This window comes from Anguilla rostrata, chromosome 11 (genome assembly GCF_018555375.3).
Source record: "Anguilla rostrata isolate EN2019 chromosome 11, ASM1855537v3, whole genome shotgun sequence".
Lineage (NCBI taxonomy): Eukaryota > Metazoa > Chordata > Actinopteri > Anguilliformes > Anguillidae > Anguilla > Anguilla rostrata.
Window position 1 is genome coordinate 19335788 of NC_057943.1, and position 19038 is coordinate 19354825.

Consider the following 19038-nt stretch of genomic DNA (forward strand, 5'->3'; position numbering starts at 1 on the left):
ATTGAATTAAAGCTGCTCTGACCTGGATGCGGTTCCTGCTTGCACCCGGGTGACCTCTGAGCTCAGCCCTGACAGCCAGTGCCCTGGGAACTGCAGAGAAAGGGGTGGCAACACAAGCCCGCTTCACTTTGAAAAGCAAAACACGCCCACACACACACACACACACACACACACAAACACACACAAACACGCTCACATACAGTCATATACACACTCATACACGCACATACACGCACAAGCACATACACACATGCACACACACACACGCACAAGCACATACGGTCATACACACACTCATACAAGCACATACACACACACACACACACACACACACACTCATACACACACTCATACATGCACAAGCACACATATATGCACATGCACACACACACACACACACTTACGCACACACATGCGCAAAAACACGCACATGTGCATACACACACACAGACACACACACAATATGCCCTCTTTTTGAAATCCCAGGCATTGCTGTGCATTGTTCCAGCTTTGTATCGCTTAATAAGAATTAGTTAATGGACCGTGGGGGTTTCTCAGAAAGAGCGGGAATGCAGATTAGGGCCTTTTTTCTCCAGTTCTGCTGTCCATCTTTCTTATTGACAAGATGGCGCGTTTTACTCATCAGTGTTCACTGGCTGATTATTCCTGGGAGGAGGGCTGAATGTGCAGGGGGCCTGTCACTCAACTGTCTACACCCACAACCTGGGAGAAAAGACAAGGAGCAGAATTAGACAGCCACACACAAGCTGAACTGTTTTCTAGTGCTGCTAGTACAGCAGTCTGAAGGATGAAAGTATCTCTTCTGAGAATTTTTTTTTTCTCCCTCAGATGTAACATTGACGCAACACTAACCGTTTTATATGTATATACACACATAAATGTTTTGTACAGCTAAATGGACATATGTAAATGAGCATAATTAAGACACATGTTGGGATTTATTACAGTATGATTTTAGCCATATTTATAAATTCCTAGAAAAGAGAAAAGAAAGAAATGAGTTCCAATCCTGTAACCAATCAAATACTGTGTTATCATTGTCTGCTGTAGAACTGAAAAAATTGACCTGCTGCCTATGTGAATAGAATGTTTAACATTGGTTTGAAACCCCCGACTAACTATAAAGGTTTTAAAATGACTCACTCACCTCACAAAAAAGTCTATCTATTTTCAGTTACGGACACTGAAAGAACAAACTAAATTTTTATTTCCTATTAGGAGTGTGGGGCATTGCTGTGCCTTTACACAATAATATAAACAAAACCATATGTCTGCAAATTTGCAAAATTATTCTCAGCAATGTTATCCCTAAAATTACATTTGCCAGAACCTTTGAGTCATCTCAGCAAACACAAAGCATACAGGCCAGGCTCTTTTCATTTGCTCGTGCTTCAGGGAGAAGGTGACAGCATACCTGTCTCACTTCACTGTGTGTGTTGGTGCAAGTTCTTTAGCCATGGCAACTTTACGCATCTAAAATTAAATGTGGCAGCCTTGCTGAGCAGAATATCTCTGAAGTGACTAAATGAAGTCTCCCGTTCCGAGGTACCGGGCAGCATGATAAGGACAGTGATTAAGTGAGGAGGCAGATTGTGTTTGCACAACTCTCTTCTGTGTTCAGCATACAAAACCGAGTGTCTCTCCCTGTAGTTCATGAATCAGTGTACAGGATGAATCATCACATTGTATAATGCCCACTGAAATAAGATAAGGAGAAAGAGGTTGAGTTAGGGAGTGATGGAGAGGAAAAGATAGAGAATGTGAAGTATCAGAGAGGGAGAAAGTAGCTGAAATACCTTTTGTCCCTTGATTCCTGGCTAACTACTCCAAAGACGTACATGACACTCACTCTGCCAGTGTAACCTGAAGGTTATTCTATACAGATGACTGACAGCTGCACGCCCCTCCAGCAGAGGCTGTGAGTGTCAATGGCCCATTTGAAATGTGTACATCACTGTTGGCCGGAAGGCAGTCTTCCCAGCAGCACCGGCAGAGTTAGAACCCTTCCCAAGACATTCCTCTCGCCCCCTTGGTTTCAGTGGTGTGTTCACACTGACCACAGGCCTGCAGACTGTACAAATCTCTCCTGCTCGATTTACACTCGAATAAATCAATTGCTGGTTTCAGATAACTTCCCCGCAGTAAGTGGTTTATTGATGCGCTGATTAAATTCATTATGAGGTGCAGTAGAGAAGGCCTAACACGAAAGGCACCTCGTGATTGACAGGGATTAGAATTTGGGAGAGAATGTGCATAAAGAGTCGCTCTAATGTGTGTAATTACAGACAGTGTAAAAGACGTTGCTGACAGAGGGCCGGTGTGCGCAGGCAGCGCTGGGCTGGTGGGGGAGATGCCCGTGAGGTGTAAGCAGATCCCTGTTACGCCTTGCCTTGTTAACACTGAAACAGGGTTTGATGTGCGCCGCTCGAGGCTAGCGGCTAATGAAGGCCGGCGCTGTCACTCCAGCGCGCTGACCGTCTCGTCGCTCTGCTCCATAGTGAAATTTCTGCGGGGTTTCTCTTTAAATCTCCTCTCTCTCTCTTCGGCTGTATGGAAGTGGTTTGCTCTGGACCTGGCAGTGACGTCCGTGCCAGCGCATCCCCCGCTGCTGAGTAACTTAATTTACATCAGGACACTAAATCTCACGGCGCTGGCAGGAGATCACACCCCTGAGCCTGGCTGCAGAAACCCAGGCCTGGGGCGTAGGGGTGGGGGGTGGGGGGGGCTGCCTACCTCACATTCACGCTCGATTCCACGGCGCTGAGCTCTTACTGGGAAAAATCTTGCTATTGGGGCGTATACAAGCGCGCTCCTCTGTGAACATGTGTTGGTGATTTAGAGGTGACCTACGGGAGTTCTTCTCGCTCTCCTCTCCCCCTTCCAGCTAGCGGCTCCCTCTGATTGGTAACGGCAGGTCAGAGGAGAAGGGATATTGAGGTATACTGAAGGGCAGCATGGGGGATTTCTGCACAGTGGTGTGCGGTACACAGGTACACAGGCTTCAGGTGCCTGACTGTACGCCTCGAGCCCTTTCCCCTTTCCTTCTGGTGGACCCTGCTTCCTGCTTACCCCCACCCAAAACTCTCCCTTCCTCCTGTAGAAGATCTCTGGCGAGAGCTTGGATGTTGTATAAATGAGGTTTGTAGAATAACGGATATCTGGAATTGGATTTTTCAGTCTGTTTAAGTAGAGGATTATGTGGCTCAGTGTGTCCTGACCTGTAATCGAATGCAGTGGTGAGGGCTCTGGCCTTCTTCCCACACCCTCTGATAGTGCTGTTGGGAATCACACGTCTACATGGCATGTTAAGTCCTACTGGAATCTACCCTCTGTCATTTTTCTGACAGACCAGAGAAAGGGAGTTAATTCCTGTAGCATTCGCAGCAGTAGTAATGATAACAATATTATAAGTCTTCACTAAACAAAATTAGATCATGATAAATAGCCTTTTCACTGTGGACCATGAAATGCTTTGTGTGCTGTGTCAGAGAGATAGAGTAACTGTTAGATCCTGCTTCAATATTATAAACATCAGCCACTAATGGTACAGCTTACTCTAATTGGGTGCAGGAAAGGTCTATAGATCCTATTGGCAGTGAGTGGTAGTGGATGGAATTAAAATTGTGGTACCCAAAGTTCTAATCGTATCTTAAACCGCTTTTAGGAGTGCAGGAGAAATTCTAGGATCCCTGGTTTTGGAATGTAGTTCAGAATGACCCTCACAATGGAAGGCAAATACTCTCTTTTAAATAGCATACCTCTCTATGTGTTTTTATTTTAACTTCACTTATTTGAACCATGATTTATTCAATTTTATACTTATTTATCACACAATCCATGAAATATTATTATTATTATTTATTTATTTATTTATTTTTGTGGACAGTTTTATTTCATTTTGTATGGTTTTGTTTATTCCACAGTACTGGCTTATATATTCTGCAGCACGTATGCACTGTGATTACTGTTTATATATGTAATTTACTTTAATAATAATTATGAGATTTATATGCAGTAAGGAATTTCAAGACATTTTAAATTTCAAGACATTTTTGGTAGCCTTATAGGCAGAATTATAATTTTTATCATTATTTTCTGTTTTAATATCTAATCACAATTTTTCTGATAACTACAATATTTTGTATATAATAATACAATAGTTCTTAATTTTTCGACTATTTATTTCCTTTTTTTAAAATATCTGGGTTTTTGTTTGTGAAAAATATAATTATTTTTCTAATTTTGTGTGGAATAATAAATTCCAATTAAATGATGATCAATCAGATTTCGAAATGGCAATGAAATTAGTTATTTGAGCAGTTGAGTCCACATAACAGTTCTTCTTAATTGCAAGTTAATACGCTTTTTAATTTGCTGCTGATATTTTGGAAACAGGGCCCTTTTTCCATCCTGTAATTTCAGAAACAAAATGTCATGCTGATTAAAAATGAAGTCTAAAATGAAGTGAATTTCACAGACATCCTAAGGCAAGCTGATGTTTGCCTCAAAAAAAAATAGGATTTTATCAATCCCACAATGCTCTGGGTGCACTGGCCAAATGGAGCGCCAAGAAAGGTATGCGATGTGAAGAACGTGATTACACATTGATCTCTTCATGCATCCTTGGTCCATACCCAGAAAACAGAACAATTGAATTGTGGTAGTGGTTCTTGAAAAGTGATACACCTACTCAAGAGACTCTCCACATCCTCTGTGGAGTTATCATGGCTAACATCACTGGGAGTTTCCCCCATTCTCGTTTAGGTCTAAAGCCATTTGAGTTAGGACACTTAAATTTTCTAAAAATACTGCACATTTTGGCTTTTTGAGTGACAAGTAAAGCTTATCTTTTCAATGCCTCTTGACATAGATGTGGAAATTACTAAAAAAAGGGTAAAATGATAGAAATGGACATTTACATATTTTAATCTGCATTTTTTAAAATATGCTCGCTGTTTAGGTGAATGCACATTCGGCCAAAAATTGAAGTAAAGTGAAGTGTTGGATTGATTTTCCCCCAGGCTAGTTATGGGAGCTTTGATGCTTCGTCCACTTTTTCTGTCAGTGAAATGCAAGCTGTAGGTGCTTGAAACAGCAGTGCATTAATTGAGCCCTAAGAGATTTCTTTACATTTTTTTAAAATAGCACTTCACAGTGGATCTTGCAGTCTGAACAGAGCCTATACCATCCTCACGGATGGATTCTTTTCAAGGCACCCTCTCTTTATAATCTGCGACTGTATAAGGCATACTTAAATTAATTGAAATAATTATGCAGCTGAGACAGTAATGGTTTCTAGAAGCCGACTGAGAAAATGACTTAAAATATGCTTACACATGCACAACGGGGAGCGCAGAAAAATCACTCCCTCCTACACACACACACGCATACACACACACACACACACATTTACTCATGCATACACACTCACACATACACACCTGCACACAAAGCCATCAAAGCACAGATCTCCCGTGCATGTTTTAGACCATAGCAAACCAAAGGGCCCTGTGTAATTGGGCGTCATCAGTTCGTCTTACTGAGATTTGAAGGTGTCTCAATTATTCAGCAAAGACAGAGAGGGGGAGGGAGCGTGCCGCGACGAGGCGGCGGACACACACACGTCCGCTGGGCAGCGGGAAAGAGCGTGACAGAGGCCTGTCAGCCTGCGCGGCTTAAACCCACCGTGTAATTAGCAGCACACTGACACTTAGCAGGAAAAGGCTCTTTCTAGGAAACTATTTACAGACCACAGCTGAGCTCACCAACGACTCCGCTAACGCGGTAAACAGCCAGGGTATCCTCCGAGTCGCATCCTTTAGTGGATCGCCACTGTACCATTTTTGCACTGCATGTCTCAGAGTTCCTTCAAGTGATGTACAGTGCTTGCAATAGCTCATCGTCAATTAGTTGGGATTTTTCAAATACTGAATTAATGCCGCGGAATGGGAGAGAAGCTGCGGATGCATTAATTGGTCTGCCAGTATATTTATGCGACCGGGTTTGCTGTGCAGTGATTAAAAGCACTCGAGATGTGGTATGAATGTGAGCATAAATCAGGCACTGCCATGCATAATGAGAAGCATGTCCGTTTGGTCCTTCGCACAGACAAAAGCGATCCGCCCTGACTCTTGTGTCGGGTGTGACTGTTAACCGGTAAAACACCTCCCTACAGCTCAGGGCTGGAGACAGTGTGTATGGAGAAAAGGACATGGGGAACAGCAGGTTGTACCAACAAGGGGAAACCATCATTTTGTTTTGTCACTAATCCTTACCTTTGTTGCATTGCATACAGTAGTTCCTTTATGTCAACTTTTTGAATTCCAGTATATTTAATTCTGTTGAAAGATTCATGGTCAATGTCTTGACACAGTTAGCCAAATACGGCTCTTTGATCGCTCACTTGAGATTCATATCTCTGGTTGATGCTTCCTGTTGTCACTGAAAGCCCATTTGGCCATCTTGGCCGATCGATTCTTACCAGCCCAGTCTTATGCAAGGCATATTCTAGAGCACACCGCATGGCAGCATATAAAGCTGCCCAATGATTTATGGTTCCCCCTACGGGCTGCCGCAAGTATTGTTACCCCTTCCCCGAAAAGGGGTGGCCATGATGGCAGTAATGTTCCCTGCAAGTCCACCGTCTGCACACCATCCTTTTAATTCTGAACCAAAAGAGCGTATCCATTTTCCACATGACAGGGTCTAATTCAATCTACTGTTCACTTCCTCCCGTGTGGTTTTTCAGGGCTGAACAATTACACACTGAGGACCAGCCTGGAGAAACAAGGCCCAAGACGTCTTGCGGTGCACAGCACGTGTCAGTGTCAAGTCAATGTCTCATCTACTGTTTTATTTCATAGAATTATTCCACACTCAACATTCTTTGCACAGAATGATATTTCACACTCTTCTTGTTTTCAAAGTCCATGTATAATTATATTCTCTTCCTCCGCTGAAACACAGTTCTGCTGTTGAATATGTATTAGTTTGGCAAGTCTTCTCTTAATCCGAATGATTGACGGCATGGCATTAACATTTGATAGAAAATGGAGATTTCCCTATTGATGGCTTTCCATACAGTTGTTATCCCCCTACGGATTCCAAGGCAATCTCCTAAACCTTGGACCGCAGCTCCGTGCTGTAATTGTTGCTGTTTTCTCCAAGGCTCTGAATGAACTTGTCATCTCTTCTCCCCTCTTTTTACTAAGGCTCTTTAGAGGTTTGAAACGCAGGGCCATTTGTCGCTGGGTTGTTTAGCCGTCCCGGAGCCCTGCCCTGTTAATTGGGCCAGCTTTATTTCAGCGAGCGTGGTCCAGTGGGAATTGGCAACACAAAGTGCTGAATAAAAAGAGGCCAGAAAGTCATTTTTGTCCAATTGTGACTCACAGACCCTGACATCAGTATTCCAGACAGGCCCTGATGTGAGCGGGAAGAGAAAGGCCCGAGACAGTGAGCAGAGTGGGAGAGAGACGGGCAAGCACAGTGGGGCCTTTGATGGCAAATTGTAAATGCTCTGCTTCTTTCCCCCCTATCTTTTTCTTTCCGCCTTGTTTTAAAGCAAAGGCCTTTTGAGCTCCCGGTGAAATGAATCGTTAGCTATCTCCAAAAGTGCCCTGAGAGAAAAAAAACGATGAGAAGAAGTAATCCTCATTTTCCTACGGTTGCCTCCTTCCCAGTTTTGAAACAATTCTGCTTTGTTTTTGTTTTTTGCAGAGTCTAAGCGTAGGCCGTGGCCGTCCCTGCTGAGGGCAGACCCTGAAGCTTCCCCCTGTCCGCAGCCCCAGGAGACACGTGATCTTGGTGGTGCACACTTTCCTCAGCAGGTGAGTGATGGAGATGCACCAGCTTCCTGTCCAACAGCCACTCGCTGTAGCTCCCCTCCGCTAGTCTTCCAGCCCTAAGCTCTAAGGCTGAGGCAGCAGTTTGGTAGGAAAAGGCATCAATAAGGAGCAGGGGGGGAGGGGGGGGGTCTGACAGAGACCAATCTGGAGGGGCAGGGAAGGAGAAGAGAGGGGGGGATCTGTGAATTGTGAAGAGGAGTGTAAAGTTTGGGGAAGTGGGCATGAGAGTGCCTCTTCAGGCTGACACACTGTCCTTCCAAAGGTCGACCTCCTGAGGGGAGCATGGGATGGAAGCCATGCATTCCTGATTAGGCATGGGATCTGACTGCAATCATTGTGCTTCAGGGGTGATCAGTTACCACGGACACCCCAGAACAACACACATACACACTGTGCACACAGACGTGCTCGCTCACACATACCTGTGGGCTACACGTGGTGGACTGTCACTCTGGCATGGCTCACTGTGCGTGTGGTGTGTGTGTGTGTTTGTGATGCTGGCTCTGTAACTGACCACAGCTTCTCTGGAATGGTCAGTTTTGAGGCCTACCAGACTCTTCTCGTGTCCTGGAAGCCCACTCCTGAGATGTTTGTGCAACTTCATCCAGGCAGACATATGGTATGCACAGCGAGAAAGAACGGGTGAAGAGGTCAGCTCACAGCAGACTCTCTGGGTGGTTGTTTCAAAACGGGTTGGGCCGTCTAACTGAAATCAAGGGGTAGTGACCATTGACCTTTCCTTGGCCAGTCACATGCATACCTCCACTGATCATCTCCGCAGCAGCAGTACTGCATGTGGCTTCTCACTGTGACTAGCTGATAAAGTTATGAAATGGTATCATTATTTCTTTCTGTGTGGCTTTTTTGGTTCTTGGTGAAATCTGGATCCCCCTTTAATTATTGCTTTTTATAAAAAATAACATTCAGAAAGTGCACACAGTTCTGAATGTCATCCCAGTCCAACAGGTGTATGTTCTGTGTAAAAGTATCAAAGTATTTTCCAAAAAAAAGCTAAATATAATAGTGGAAGAATAGAAGAGGGAAGTGGCCTATAACTTCACTTTTCTGTCTTCTATGTGATAGTCTACCTCCCTCCAGGAGTGCTGTATTTCATATGTGTCAGGGCTGCTAGGAGGACAGTGTGTACTCTGGAAAGGTGCTCCAGAAAGCTGGCCAATAACCCAGCAGGCTATGCAAATCGAACGTCGCGTGCAATCATTCCCTGACTGTGTCATTTTGTGTTCTGCCTTCCCCCCACCCTCAAACGGCGAAAGATTTGGCGCAGATAGAGGAAGGAGCAGGAGAGAGTGGGGTGGGTCAGGAGAACTAGGATTGCATAGTGAGCCCATGGGAGCGAGGCTGTGCAGCACGGTCAGGCTGAACCAGCCCTGGTCTCTGCATGCGATTTCCGGGGTGGCCAAAGGAAGCTGCACTTCCTGTGGGGGCACAACGAAACTAATTAGAGTTATCTGGGCAGAGCATAAGGCTTCAGGCACACCAGTCATCTGCTACGGGTGAGGTAGCGTCCAGAGATGAGGCCTGTTCCAGCTTCTCCCTTTCATGTTCTCAGCTTAGTCATGAATGCTAAGGAGTGTGACTCCAGTAGATGAGCTTGTTTGCGTTATTGCGTTATATGGGTTTCATTGCATTGCACCACATTGCACTGCAGCAGTTCATTTGTGTGACACACATTCACGCTGAAATTTGTGCTCTTACGAAATGAGTGGGGAATGGGGAACTTCTGTTGAAATCTGTAGCTTTTAATTAATTATTTATATGCTATTGTTGTGACCCAAGCTATATTTTCCTGTGGCAGCAAAATCTGACAAGCGTGCCAGAAAGCAGCAATAAAATGGATGATTTCCATATTGCCCTTCCCAAGTAGTGCTGGCAATTCTACACACCACCGAACCCACGACTGGACCATGACATATAGCGTTCAAGCAAAAGGTTGTTACCGTCTGAATATTTTTTATTCCCACATGACATTTGGTGAATGGTGCAGTAGTGTGTGTGGAACAGTATACAGTTTGTTGTGGGCTTGTGTTCATGGTCTGGAAATTCATGAGTAATTCACTTTGACTTTCAGATAAGATGTCTCACACGTCTAATATTGCTCTCAGCAATCATTTAGAGACCTGTTTCATCGTACCTTTCACTTCTCTTGAAAAGTATCTGCTGTTCGCATGCAGAACTGCAGTCATGCATTGTTAAGATCCTGACAGGATATTATTCAGTACAAGTGTATGTGCAATTTGTAAGCACTGGCCTGTCATATGCTTCAGATGTGGTGCTTTATAACTATTTTTAGTTACAGTTACCCTATTTTTTTAAAGCTCTGTCATACAATCAATGAGATATTGTCCATCAATAAAAATGTAAAACATTTTGCCATGCTCTTGTAGCTGCGCAGGCCTAAAACATCTAGACGAAACTTGATAAGTGATCACAGTGATTCACCGAATCTTTCAGACTGGGAGAGTACCAATGACAGTAATTAATGCCATTGACAGGAAGGTGGCTGTGGAGCATCCTCTGCTTGGAAGGCCTTTCCGTTAACATATGCATAAGCCTCCCTGCAGCAGAACAACAGTAGCAAACATTACCTAATGATTTATCCGTCATTTACAAATGAAAGCACATTAAATCCCTCATATCCAACTGCGCTGCACTCTTTTAATCTGATAGCGGTCCCTATTTATGGTTATTTTAAGAAGAGTTTCCTCTGGAAAAAAAGAATCTCATATATTCCTGCTGTCAGCTACTCTCCTGTGTTTCTGATGTCTGTGCACTCGATAACAGAAGAAAGGAGTGTGTGCGAACGGGGAGTTGGGGTGTTTAATTAAATCCAGATGGATGGAGGGTGAGGTTTTCACAGCATGTTCGCAGACTGAGGTGTTCCCGCTAACTAGCCCACAGCCCACAAACATCTGTGGACCTGCAGACGACGCGCTCCTCCCGGCTCCGCGCCCGCGAGCAGGAACGCCCGCGAAACAGCCACGAGAAAGCACGCCGTGGCAGGAGCGCGGGCGCGCAGGCTTGTCCCGACCTGGTCTCCATCCCGACACGCATCAAGAATGTGCGCGCCTTCCGCGGAGGAGGCCCGGAAACCAGGGCGGGTGGCCTCTGTGCCCACTGGTGTGCCTTAGCGGTGGGCTGCGGGCGATGGGCTCAGCGATGGGCTGCGGGTGGGGGTCTGTGCCGCTCCCTGGCAGCTGCAGTCTCCTGTCCGGAGGAAAAGGAGTACTGGGGGGAGGGGGGGGGGGGGTGTCCTGTCATTAGCCTGGGGTGGGTGACCCTTCTGCTGCCCTGTTTGCGTTGCCGTAGAGACCAGTGCAGATTTATTATGAGGAGCCACATTCATCACGGTCGCAGCGCAGCACCATGGTTGCCCATGAGGCACTGCAGCTCATCCATCACCCTGCACCCCCTCCCGAAACGGGATACCTGCACTCACCGCTGCTGCACGCGCGCAGTCCCATAAGCACCTGTGCTCCCACATGCATGTGCTCTCCGTATCTCCCTCACGCGCACGCGTAAGGGGGGTGAAAGGTCACTGTGCTTCTTTATGAGCCCAGGCTGTGTCTCTGGTAATAGCAGTAAGAGCCTGGAACATGGCGCCATACCCAACTCTGAACAGGCAAGGAATGAAGGCCCAGCCCAGTTTGCTTGAGTCAGACAGCTCTGCAACACCCACGCGTTAATCTCTTCTAGTGAGCCCTGCTCTCTCTCTCACTCACACACACACACCCACACACATGAATGCACACGCACACACACACACACCTTCAGGAGGTGCTTGAATCTGTAGTTTTAAAAATGTTTGTGCTTTAGAACTTATTGATTTATGGGATTCTGTGTGGGCCACACAAACCCCTTAGGCTGCTGTGGTTGATTGTGTGTTTAGCTCTAAAAGTTTAAGATGGGGTTTGGGTCACATACTTTATATCTGAAGTGAATGTGTTTCATCACAAAGTAGGAGTAGAAAAACATGATTTACTTTGCTGTCAATTTCACTCTGGACAGATATCCGATTGCTGCTTTCATAAATAACAGCTGGCTCAATACATCAGGCACACATTATCTGTCAGTTTTCCCCTGCTTTAACCCCACTCTTCCCAGTGGTCATCACACAAATGTTGAGCTGGAACGATATTATGCTGACAACTTGATATGCACAAGGGTCTGCAAAGATTTCAGTGTTCAGGTTTAGAAGATCTGATTTAACTGCCAAAACTGGTTGGCTCATCTACTGTAGTTGGTTAAACATCCAGTTGGTTAAACATCCATCTTCAAAGCCATTTTTAATGCAAGCTTAATTAATCCTCCTAGCACTGCACTTCATTCTGGAATACGAATAGACCAGGAGGTCCCATCTGACCTCTGAGTTTAACGAATCGCTGTTACCAATTAGACTCTGCTGTCTTTAAAGATTGTTCCCTGTGACTGACAGTGGCCTCTCCTACCAAATGTGCATGCTTATTGCCTGTGTGAAGGAGCAGAGAGCTGTCTCTGAGAGACAACATGGAGTCGATCCTTACAGTCACCTGCATCCCCCCCATCTCCTCTCATCATCCTTGCTCCCCCTCCCCCCCTTCCCCCCACACCCAAAAGTGTGGTTCTCACAATAAATGGTGTCAGTCACAGAGTGACAGTAATGAGTGTTATGGAGAAGGTGAAGGGACTCTGGCTGAGATTGTGGGGTGGGATGGACTGATGTGAGGTTGTTAGAAAGCAGGAGGCTGTGGGGAGAATGTTGCCCCCCATCTGATAGTTAACTTGCAAGTAAAGCTCACCTATCAGCAATGCTGCATCATCCCACATTTCAAGTGTCAGCATAGTTTAGAGTGCGGGCACGTACACACACACGCAGACAGGCTTGCATACACTCACACATACACACACACACACACACATACACACACACACCTGCACAGACACACGCACGCACACACAAACACACATGCACGCACACACGCTCACACACACAGATACAGACACACACACACGCAAGAACGCACACACAACAGGGGAATAGGATGTGCAGAGAACTGATTTATGAATATAACCTTGCGCACATTACCTTGTCAGCTGTGTCTGTTTCCCTGGCATCTCAAGGCAATCAGGTCATCCTTATATCTGCATTTTGTCCTGATGTGTGCTCATGTCCATGAAAAATAATAACCAAAAGAACCCTAGAGGCCACGTCTTTATTAGATCACTTTTAATGTGGGGTCATGATTTCAAAATCACTCAGCCGCACCACAGCCTTAAAATAAATTATGAGTAATTACCTTTCTCTGCCCTAATCAATTTACCCATCAGGTGAAAGGCTTCTTACTGCTGATTCACTCTGACACTCTAAATAAAATGTATAGGTGAATGGCTCAGGGTATCTTGATTTTGTTAAAGTTCTTTTATTTGACCCCCCTCACACAAACACACACACACACACACACACACGCACGCACGCACGCGCACGCACGCACGCACACGCACACGCACACGCACACACTACCTTCCCACTGTAAAAGAAAAAGTAGCTAATGGAGAAACTGCTTACTTTTCATTGGAGCCTTGATGAAGTTTGATTCAGCAAATTAAATCTGTGCTTTGGGAAGGTATGCAGAATAGGTTCTGAGAAAAAGGCTCTCTAATCTTGTCTTTAATCTGTCTCAAAATCATTCAGCTGTCTCCTCTGAAAAGGTCTAATAATTGCCGTCTTGGAATAGGAGGTGCTCATTCTCAATCCAATTACACTCAATAGTTCATATTTCTCCCTGGAATACCTGCTTCAGCTCAGCCGGAGTGTAATGTATCATCCTTTTATCCAAATGAAGGATAGTGCAAAGAGCTGCATTCCCCTGCTGCCACACTCATCAGTTAAATGACAGACTGACAATGCAGACAAATTCAAGCATTCCTCCTTGTTTTTGTTTTGCAGTTTCTGCACGTTAGTTACAGTCGCTAAGCCTCATTTCGTGAAATCACGGATCATTTTCTCCTGCTGTTGGCAGAGTGACCTTCTTGGACTTTGTTAATGTTTAAAAATGTATTTTTAAAATGTAATCTTTGATTTATTCAGTCGAATGAGACTATTCTTTCCTGCAACATGCTACCTGGCCAAAAAGATATTGCGTTGTGTGGGTGCCAGTAACCAAATGAACAAATTGAAGAAAATAAACAAGACGTTTACACGTGACATTTTATTTTCAGTGAAACTAGAAGCCTCAGTCAAACTGAGGAACCATCCTCTCAGTTTCTCAGTTTGATGGAGACAGGAAGACAGGTGTGGGTTTCACTCGGTGAATAGTTTTATTGATTTTCATGGTCCTCCCAGATGGCCTGTCAATCTCCAGGCCCATAAGGTGGCCCCTGTCCTGGGCTATACTCGTTTGTACGCACGGGCACCGCTAGATATAAGTTTTACGGCAAGGATGAGGAAATTAGAGAAATTTCTTGAGAGCTCTGAGGAAAATAAAAATCCAAATTCTGTGCTCTGGCCATTAGAGTCTTGCGCCATAACCGATCCCTGTCAGTCATCAGAGAACGGAATGGCAGAGCTTTTCAGCAACGGATTTAAACGTCTAACCTCTGGGACAAGCCCACCTGTCCCTGGAGAAGTCATCATCTCTTAATACCCCTCCGACAGCTGCGGATTACGGGTCTCAGAGAGGGACGAATACGAGACAGCCGGGCACGCCAGCCCTTTGACTGTTTCCACTGTGTTTGCTAGCCACGCTGCCAGTGACCTTCTGGCATGTTTGGTGTTAACTCATTTCCATTCTCACGAAAGAGTTGGCGGAGAGGTCACCCAGTGCCAGCAGGTGCAGTGTGTGAGTGCATGCGTGTGCGTGTGCGTGTGCGTGTACGTGTGTGTGTGTGTGTGTGCTCCTGTGGTTGTTTCTGTTAGCTGAGAGCTCATGTCTTCTTTTTAAAACATATTTGGATGTCTTGCTTTTTATCAGCAGCTTATTGGCAATAAATGTCAGTCCTCCTTGGATGTTTTCATGAGTGCAACATCGGCTCTTTTTCCTGTGGGTTCATACCTGGGCCAGTGCACTGTTTATCCCTCCTGACTTTGTTTTACAACTCGCTTCATCCACCCATGAAGGTTCTCATACGCCATCAATTTCATACCCTGTTCTACATCTTGTGTGCCATACTACAAACTGTAATGGATAAAAAATAACATCTGAATTTGAATGCTGAAGGAGAGTTATAGCTCTCACAGACAGTAACTGGTAACCTGTTGGCAGTTGTTCAGAAGTAGGAGCACTGCAGGCTAACTGAATGAGTATGCGGTGCATAGCCAATTGTGTCCTACTGCTGATAACTCCTGGTCATAAAGCACCCAGACTCACATTAGCTACACATAGGCTATAAAGCTGAGATTTTCTTTTGGCAAGTACCTTTACAGACCAAGCCACTCATGAGTCCCAAATATATCTTTATTAACAAAAATATTGCATATTGTACTGTAATAATGAGCGAGGAGCTGCAAACCTAAGCACTTACAATGGAGCGGGAATAATCCGGAAGAGTGAACATGACTGATACGTTCAATTTTTACAGAGGAGTTTTAAAAACTCCCCTGTGAATGTCCGTGTGAGGTAAAAGTGACTGATTTTTATTTTTTTTACATTTAGATTTATACGGCTACTTATAGTACAATAAAGCGCATTACCCCTCTGTAGGAAAATGGATCTCTTTATTCTCACTCTGCTCTGATGCCTGCTCTGTGCCCGTGCATTCTGCCTGCAGGAAGATCTGCGGTTACTCATCATTACATTTGCCCAGCGCTAATGTATCTAATCCAGCGCGCCGCGGTCGAGCGCCTCGCCTCTGTCTCTCACAGTGCCCCACCTGCCCTGCACTTACCAGCAGGCCTGCACTATCTCTTTTTTTTACATTATTTATCTGCTAAACAGACACCGTTATCCCCTGCTGGAGTTAGACTGCACACATCTTACATCTGATATAGTGTCTGACCTGTTTATCAGATGGGGCCTCCTCCAGCGCTGTTCATGTAAAGGGTTTTGCTTATGTGTTGTGTGAAAAAGGGGCTCCCCAGCCTTACTGGTACTCGTGTTACCAGTTTGACTGCCTACAGGTGGACCAATGCTTTTCACGTCTGTTTGTTGCCACTGTGTTTAACACCGTCCAACCAGTCACACAGATAGAGAATCGCTCTGGTTCGTGTGTATCCGAGCCCCATCTTGGCTCGAGAGCAGCCCATTAACAGGGTGTATTCAAGCCTGCCTGTTTGGTGCAGACTGCCAAGTCACCAGCTCCCCATTGTGCTGCTCTCCCCCCACCGCCATTACTGCCCTCCTCACACTAGACTGCCTGCCTGCCAAACGGGCAAGCGCGCTTTGTACCTCCTTCTGGTGTGAGAGAAGAGCAGAGGAGGGGGCCCTCAGCCCATAGTGTGCTCCACGTCCCTGCCCAACTGAAATAAGTCTGAAGTGTACCGAATATATTTGCTCTGAATGCTAAAAAAAGTTCTTGTACTCATTCCTGGGTGGAGGGAGGAGGAGGCCTTAGTGGTATTATTTCCTTTCTCTGTGACTTCTGGACTGAATGTATCATTAGCCTGTCCCCCTTGAGGCGTATCTGGCTTGAAAAATAGCAGCGCGCAGACAGGAACAGGCAGAAGGCGGCCTTTCTTGGTCGTGTGATGCCTGCGCCATGCGGGGGTTGGCTTCGGTTTCTCCCCCGCGTGCCCTGCGCTGTTTCACGCAGCGCTGAGACCCGCATCACCCCGCCACGCCCACACGTTCTCCTTTCAGCTTCGTTGGGCGCAGTGGGGCAGGAGCTGCATTTCCATTGATTTCTTATCAAGGGCAAACGTACCCGGTGTGGCTTTCGCTGTTTTAAACCAGTTACGGAGATACTGTAAAAGTGCCTTCTTCAAGGGTAGACCAAAACTATCCCATGCAGGATTTGAATAGAAGTCTTTTGGCCCAGCTTTCAGTGACCTAACTGTGCTCTGCTGGCTGTTGCCTCTTGGGAAGTTCAGTTTATTCTCCATTTATGGTGTCTGTGTCATGCACCCATTAACCCTCAGATTGAAAGACTTGTAGACAGGCCAATCTTATCCCTGGCAATAGACGATATCTGCATAAAGGCAGAGGTTTTACAGTGGAGGATTTGGAGGATTTAGGGGTTACATGCTGGACGGTGTTCTGAGTGGATGTGAATGAGGTGAGTGTCAGTTAAAGCCAGAGAGGTATACGTTAACAAAAAATCAAGTTTCTGTATTATAAAAAAAAGTCAGTCTTGTATGGATTTGTCAGTTAATAGTTTTTGACAGTTTTTTTATTCCCTATTTTTTTCCTCCCCCATTTTTAAATGATCAAACATTATTGTAGGCCTGTCACAGATTCCTCTGTCAAATCAGGAGAGCCCACACTAGCACATTCATTCACCCTATGGGCGTCGCCATCCTTCACTTATTTTCACTCTGCAGTTTAACAGCTGAGCTGTGGTGTTACTGCACCGAAGGCTTGTACGACCGCCCTGGGCAAACTACAGCTGCCCAGTTTTACAGAAGAGCCAGGGAACAACCCTCCCACCCTGGGTTATGCTATGGCCAATTATGCGTCACCTAGTTGGACATGGCGTCTGCTGGAAAGGTCAGGACATGATGTGGGCCATGGGACACATTACTGCACTAAGAACCACAGCTGGTCACCCTACCTGTGAGTCATCTTTCATCAGTTTGACTTTGGATTACACCTGATCTTGTTTCTCATATATCTCAGATGCCCAGTAGCTCAGTGTTCAGGGGGTAAGGTCAGTGGACGGTTCTGAGACAGACAGCTACACACACATGCTTACCTCCCACATGCCATCAGATCAGCACATGACACTGATTGCATGTGCTTATTGATATGCACAGCCTATGAAGGAATTCTGAGAAGATTACAGTTTGTCTTTCTTACCATTCTGTCCTCTGTCTTGTATTGACCCATGGCTATTTTTACTCTGGCTCTAATGCCAGGATTTGATTGAGTAGAGCAGTGCATGACTGTGAATCAGGCTGGTCTGATCAGACATGTGGGAAATGGGGGGGGGGTGTCAGCTTTAATGCTGCAACTCCCCTACCAACATCCCTCAGCTATTCCACCAAGCCAGGCATGCCTGTGCGTTGCCAGATGAATAAGCATTCAGTATTTACATTAATATGAAAAACTTTGAATTGAAGGCATTGCTTTGCTGCTGGAAATAAAATCCCCCTCTCTCTGAAACCAAAGTTGTATTTAATGTACATTCTGGAATATGGGTGATTAATTTCAGACTAGATGTGAAACACATTATAGTGCTGTTTTTCATTATATAGTTTTCTCTTACTGCATTAGCAGAGTAATAAAACCCATATTCCTTTGTGAACAGCAATGCAAAGTAGTCTTCTGGATCCGTATGAGATATATCATAATAAAAGTATTTCAGTTGTCACGATTTTACCTGAAAGAAAGCACTTTTTTGGCAGAAATTATTAGACTTGAGGTGATAAATTTTGGCTCGTCTCTAGAACAATTCCTTACAGTCAGCAAAAAACTGTATCTTCCCTCCATGTCATGAAAGGCAGATATTATTTAAGGGCAATGGCTTTTCCGCGAGGGACCATGCATTACTTATGGACTTGTCTGAAGAGCGGGCGTTTAGCCAGGGTTTTGTTAATAAATAGTTTTTCTCCTATCATTCTGTGCTCGTTTCCCTCTAAGGGTTTTTTTTTCTTCTGAGGGTCCAAAAGCTCTTCGGTCTGAGTGCTTCTGGGGCATGCACACTTTTTATCCCGGTGACAGCTACATCATGCAATTTCTGTTTCTATCTCGTTCTTGGCTCAACGGCGAGATTACATTTGGACCCCTTGCTCCTGTATCTACGTGGGTTTTTTTGTTTTTGTTTGTACCGAAGCACAGTAAAGCCAGAGTAAGGCTGACATTTTGAATGGCATTTCATTTCCCTTGCCCTCCGAGATGAAAGAGCGCGCGAGGTCCAGGCGGCGCTGTCCGAGCCTCCGGGGGCAGCGGCTAATGGCCGCTGTGAATCCACATTTCCCCCCGGGCTACAGAGAGCCCGCTGCCACGGAAACTATGGGAGAACAAAGACTCCTGAGCAGGGGGAGGCTGCTGTGCCTCTCAGATTGACAGGTGGCTTTGTGGAT

At 45.4% G+C, this 19038-nt stretch overlaps 1 protein-coding gene across 4 annotated transcripts in view; it reads left to right on the forward strand.

Annotated features, from left to right (window-relative positions):
* The window catches only part of LOC135234203 (extracellular sulfatase Sulf-2-like), a 118138-nt gene that overhangs the window by 13240 nt on the left and 85860 nt on the right, over nucleotides 1-19038 (forward strand). For 3 of the 4 annotated variants that reach the window (XM_064298552.1, XM_064298555.1, XM_064298556.1), the window contains exon 2: nucleotides 7738-7847. The exons of the other annotated variant lie outside the window; for it this stretch is intronic. The gene's annotated coding sequence lies outside the window, so the exon portion shown is untranslated. The remainder of the gene's footprint in view (nucleotides 1-7737; nucleotides 7848-19038) is intronic. 4 annotated transcript variants of the gene reach the window in all.